The sequence below is a fragment of the Mastomys coucha genome, unplaced genomic scaffold (genome assembly GCF_008632895.1).
Source record: "Mastomys coucha isolate ucsf_1 unplaced genomic scaffold, UCSF_Mcou_1 pScaffold22, whole genome shotgun sequence".
Lineage (NCBI taxonomy): Eukaryota > Metazoa > Chordata > Mammalia > Rodentia > Muridae > Mastomys > Mastomys coucha.
Window position 1 is genome coordinate 138,184,355 of NW_022196905.1, and position 6,233 is coordinate 138,190,587.

Sequence of the window (6,233 nt, forward strand, 5' to 3'; positions counted from 1 at the left end):
TCTTTGCTATATACAACAGAAAGCCTGTCTCTAAGAGTTTCTAGAGGAAATTCAAGGCTCTCTGAAAAGCAGCTGTAGCGCCAGCCAGGGCAGTTGTGCACTTGGGAGGGGAAGACTTTAAGGGGGTTCTTTGCTTCCCAGGGCCACAAAGACCTCGCTTCAAAACACTCTGGAAACAAGCATTAAGGAAACACTGAGCTGAGTGGGGGAGTTTCAGCTAATCCAGTCCTCGACTGGCAGTCAGCTGGACTCACCTCATGACTTCAAGAATCTGCTGTTTACAGCCTTTTAGTCACTATGGGGACACCCCAGCAGCTGCAGAAGACCTCCCTGTTCTGTGGCCACTCTACCCAACCTACACTGGCCTTGGGAAGTAGCACTCCTAAGCAAGACAGGACTGAGTAAGGTCTGGGTGGTCCTGCAGCCAGTTTTGATCAGGACAGAGAGGGAAAGCACATCCCCCAGGTGGTCCAGCTGATGGGTAGCATCTTTCATTTGCACGAAGGACTCAGTGTTCTTTCCTTCCCACACGCCAGGCTTATCTATATACTCTGGATTCTTTCGTCATATATATTTATCTACATATTAAGTTTGATTTTTGAGATAGAGTCTCAGGTAGCTCATCTCAGGCTGGCCCAGACCTGACCCTCCTGCCTCTGCCTCCTTAGTCTTAGGACCGCAGGTATATGCCACACTGTCCAGTTTTATTGTTTTGTTCAGAGGTGGGTGTCTCACTTTGCAGCTCGGATGGGCCTGCGACTCACAGCTCTCTTCCCTAGCCTTCTTGGAATCAGGATTTCAGGCATGTGCCACACCCCTGACACCTCAGCGGAGGCTCCCCCTTTCCAGGTTAGCTGTCTTCTGGAGACTTCCAGAGCTCTTTGGGAGGCATCTCTGCCATCTACAAACCAACCAATCCCATGTCTGCATTCTCAATACTGTCCTTACCTAATTCTGACACATAAGCCTCTCTTTTTCCTGTCCTAAATCTCCAGGCAACCAGACTCCATCAATTCGCCTCCAAACAACTGAACCAATATTGCTGGCAATGCCTTCTTCATTCAGCCCTGGCTTGCTTTCCCTTCAGAAATGACAAATAAAAGCTCTCCCCCAGGTAGTGGTGGCACATGCCTTTAACCCCAGCACTTGGGAGGCAAAGGTGGGTGGATTTCTCAGTTCGAGACCAGCCTGGTCTACAGAATGAGTTCCAGGACAGCCAGGACTATACAGAGAAACCCTGTCTCAAAAAACAAAACAAAACAAAACAAAACAAAACAAAACAAAACAAAAAAACCCTCTCCCTCAGGCACATCTCCCATTGTATTCTTTTCTTTCCTGTCATTTCCATAAGTCTAGAATAGCTTGGAATCTATGACATTCTCCAGGCTGAACTGGACTCATGACTCTCCTCACTCAGGTCCTGTTGAGATTACAGGCTCTCACTGCCACAAACAGGTTTTTTCATCTTTATTTTATCCTCATTCCTATTTACTGCCACTGGATCCACAGCTCGTGTGTTCCCTTGGACCTGTCTGACAAACAGGGACCCCGTCTTTGGTCCTGTGACCATATAACCATCTTCTTTACAAGATGCAGTCTGGTCCCCAGTTGGGCCTATTAGGTCTTTATCATCCCGTTGTCAACATCTTCACAACACAACACCCAGGAACCAAGGAGAGGGAAAGGGAGTTAGGAAGACAGAAAATAGCCTGAGTGTCTAATTCACCTTGCTGAAAGCTTAATGAGCAGAGAGAAGTAAACACCCTTAAGAAATCTCCTTAGAAGGGGAGATCCTAATGATGATGAGCTTCAGTTGGCTAGTGATATTGAAGGGATGTGACCACTAGGGTGCAGGTCCTTTTATCCAAATGACCTCGTTTGGTACTGCCAACAAAGGAAATACCTAGGAGCAAAGGTTAGGGTTTGTCATTAAGAAAGGTTCTTAGTGACAGATAACATGTAACAGCTATCACCCAACCCATCTCCTGATATGATTAAGACATTTTAAATTAAGTATTTATAAGCCTGCAGAGTGGTTATCAGGATTTCTGGTTTACTCAATACAGGCTGCATACATTGCTCAAAATGAGTGTAAGAGGAGCACACATCCATCAGAGGTCTGTGGCTGGTGGGATTTTCTAAGTAGACTGAACAGGGTTGAGAAATGCAGATATAAAATGGAAGAGGTGGGTTAGGGATGTAGTTGAGTTGGTAGAGTGGTTACCTAGAATGCTCGAATTCCTGGATTCAATCCCTAACACACAGAAACTAGGCACAGTATTCAGTCTTCACTGGGGAGATAAAGACAAAAGGATCCTCAGGGGCTGGTGAGATGGCTCAGCGGGTAAGAGCACTGACTGCGCTTCCAAAGGTCATGAGTTCAAATCCCAGCAACCACATGGTGGCTCACAACTACCCATAATGAAATCTGATACCCTCTTCTGTGTACTCATTTATAATAATAGATAAATCTTTAGAAAAAAAAAAAAGTTATCCTCAGCATTGAGAGAGCTGATGTTCGGCTACTGAAAACTCTTGAGACAAAATGTAAACAAAGATGCTCAGGGAGCATATTGTCTTCGTTGTTGGAGAAAACTCACAGCTGCCTGAAAAATTATTTCTCAAGAATCATTCATGTTGTCAAATGCCTGTAATCCCAGCGTTTAGGAGACAGAATAAAAAGAAGCAGGAGTTCAATGACTTCCTTAGTTATGGGCCAGCCTGGGCTACAAGAGACCCTATAACAAATGATGAACAAACCAAAAACAACTTAAAAACAACAAAAAAAAAATTTAAGTGTTTTTGAGTGGAGGCTGCCCTCATGGCTATCATGGTATATCCAATAGTTTACAGTTACTGAGTGGACACTCCAGCATCTTTGGAGGACCACTATAACCTTGCTGAAGGTATATCCAGACAGCCTGCATCAGCCAGGGAAACAGTACTCCTAAGCAAGATAAAGTAGATAACCTGTAGGCTTTTTCATTCAGGGGGAACAGTTCATCCAGATAGCCCAGTGAGAGACCTATGATTGAAAGTTACAATACTTCATTTGCATGAAGGACTTTGTAATGATTAGTGCAATGCTCTTGGTCCACCCCAACCTGTCCCATAAGCCCTTCTGGGCTTTTTGTTTTTGTTTTGTTTTGTTTTAGACAAGATGCCCTACAGCACAATCTGGCCCCAAACTGGCTTTGTAGCCAAGAATCACCATAAACTCCTAACTAGTTAGTCCTCCTGTCTTTATCTCCAAGTGCCATGTCTACAGGTGTGGGCCAGCACACCAGGCTTGGCTCACTTTTTTGAGGCCTTGGACTTGGTGTTGCAAAATTGGACCCAGAAAAAGCTCCCTCCAAATCATTTTGTGTTTGCTTGCTTTTTGTTTTTATAAGTAGAGCAGGCTGAGCTTGTGAATCAAAGAGTAGATGGCATGGTTATATCCTGGAGCAGCAGGGCAGTATTTCTCTACATTATGAGGTACAACCCTTTGACACTCTGCCATCCTTCAGCCAACACTGAACAATTTCTCCCCTGCTCACTGTTTGTATTTTTTCTCTTCAACTTGCTTACTATTCCTCTTCTTCCCTTTCTCTAATAAAATAAAATAAAATAAAATAAAATAAAAATTGGCTTTTAGAGATAGAGAGTTTCCTAGAACTCACCCAGGCTGGCTCCAAACTATGTGGCCCATAGTTTGATGGCCTTCAACTCCTCATTCTCTTCCTTATAAATGCTGGGCAGAGGCCAGCACATCAGGCTTCTTACTTAGAATTTTTGAATATATACTATGTAGACGTATATGGAATACTACAGAATCGAACCCATGACAACACTCAGCAGATAACTCTTACTTCCGAGCAGGGCAGAAAGCCAGGCTGAGTCTCATAGTCCAGAAAGGAGAGTAGATTTTCTTGAGGACAGTCTGGAAGGGTGGCAAGAGCCGAGGCCTACGTCCATCGCTGCTATTGGCCACCCCAAGAAAAATCCACTAGAAAACTACACCCCAAGTTTGGGCCGACACCACTCCACCCCAAACCCACCCACCCACCACCGCCATGCTGAGCCTGCAGCAAAGTGGCCACGTGCAAACGTGGCTGTGAATGAGTTTCCACTGGGCAAAAAGCTACTTCCGGTTATGGTGGCCATCTCTGAGTACGGGTGCCGAGTGGGGACACGGTGCCCCTGGCCCGGACACTACACTAGATCTAGGAACGCAGAGAATGACGATGCTTTAGTACCTGACCTCGTTCCCAGGTTCCCTACCACTGTCCTCCCGCTGCCTCCCTGATTACTCTTTTAACGGAAAAACCACATCCGACAGAAGACACTCATGTGAAAAAGTATGGGATGTGAGGGGAGAAGATGCTTTCTGAAAAAACGACAGCAGTGCATTATCAGCTATAACCAGGGTGCTCAGAGAGCCAAGATAAGGTATCAGAGCCCAGCCAAGAAAAGACAGGTGTTCAGTGACAGGGAGAGAAAGCCTCAGGTAGATATGTCTGTTTACTTAATGTAACTTGGGTCCTGTAATTTGGGCAACATCAGCATCCTCTTTATAAATTAAGATGTTATGTATTTATTATAGAATAAAACATTAGGAATACTGAACCAACATCATTTGGGGACAGACTGTACTTGAGTAATTGCACAAATAAATTTCATCTATAAAGGGCAAAGATTAAAGGATCATGGGAATATGAGCATAAAAGTAAAGCTTCCCCAGGGAATTCTTTTTTTTTTTTTTTTGGTTTTTTCAAGACAGGGTTTCTCTGTGTAGCCCTGGCTGTCCAGGAACTCACTCTGTATACCAGGCTAGCCTCGAACTCAGAAATCCACCTGCCTCTGCCTCCCAAGTGCTGGGATTAAAGGCGTGCACCACCACTGCCCGGCGGGAATTCTTTACTTTTACCCAGGATTTCCAGAGAACCCAAGAGAGAACTTTAGAAGTGTAATATTAGGCTAAAGAGATGTTTCAAGGTGTAAAGATGCTTGCCACCAAGACCGATAATCCCCAGAATTCAATGGTGGGAGGCCAGAACTGGCTCCAGAAAGTTATTCTGACTTCCCTGTGAACCTCCCCACATATACACTAACTAAAGATAAGAAAATAAATGCAAACGAACAATTCTCAAAGCATAACATTTCTTTCTTTTCTTTATTCTTCTTCCAAACAGTCTTGCTGCACTGGACATGAAAGGCCTAACACTTACTATGATCCTTGCCTCTAATGTGATATTGACTTGACCTAATTTGTTTAATAGAATAATCTCAAGCTGTACCATTTTCCTGTGAATGGCACTTTTTTTTCCTCTGAGACTGTCACCCATAGAGCAATCAATCTGGCCTTGACCTTGCTAGGTATCTGGGGATGACATTGAGCTTTTGATTCTTTTGCCTTTTATTTTCTGAGTTTCAAGATCATAGGCATATACTGCTACACCAGGTTTAAGTGTTCATGAGGTGCTGAAAACTGGACTCATGTATTCTTCCATGATAGGTAAAGACTCTACCAACTGAGCTACATCCTCTAGTCCCTCAGTGGTTTTAATTAGTAGTCCCTCAGTGAAGTTTTAATTGGTAGCCTTCTGATGGCCAATAATGTTGAACTTTTTTTCCTGTTTACTAGTCCTTTGTACTTTATATTTTGAGTACTGGATGTTTGCTTTTATGCAATCCTATTTGTCAGTTGTTGGCATCATGAGTGGATAGAACCCTTCTCAGAAAGTTTTTGCCTATGCCTGTGTTTTGAAGTCTCCCCACCCCAAAACAAATTGTCTCCTATAATAATTCCAGAGTTTAAGTCATACATTAGTGTATTAGGGTTCTCTAGAGTCATAGAACTTATGGAATGTCTCTCTATATTGAGGGAATTTATTGAGATGACTTACAGTCTACATTCCAACTAACCCAATAATGGTCAGCTCTTAATGAGAAGTCCAAGAATCTAGTAGTTGCTCAGTCCCATGAGGCTAGTGGTTTCATCTGGTCTTTGTAGAAGTAGATTCCAACAGATGTGTTGGCAAGTGTCTTACTCAGGGTTTCTATTCCTGCACAAACATCATGACCAAGAAGCAAGTTGGGGAGGAAAGGGTTTATTTGGCTTACTTCCACATTGCTGTTCATCACAAAGGAAGTCAGGACTGGTACTCAAGCAGGTCAGAAAACAGGAGCTGAGGCAGAGGCCATGGAGGGATGTTCCTTACTGGCTTGCTTCCCCTGGCTTGCTTCCCCTG

At 43.9% G+C, this 6,233-nt stretch overlaps 1 long non-coding RNA gene across 1 annotated transcript in view; it reads right to left on the reverse strand.

Moving 5' to 3' along the window:
* Positions 1 to 4,014, reverse strand: part of LOC116070992 — a 10,343-nt gene extending 6,329 nt beyond the window's left edge. The window contains exon 1 of the long non-coding RNA XR_004110660.1: positions 3,852 to 4,014. This is a non-coding gene — a long non-coding RNA (uncharacterized LOC116070992). The remainder of the gene's footprint in view (positions 1 to 3,851) is intronic.
* Between the last annotated feature and the right edge of the window lie 2,219 nt (positions 4,015 to 6,233).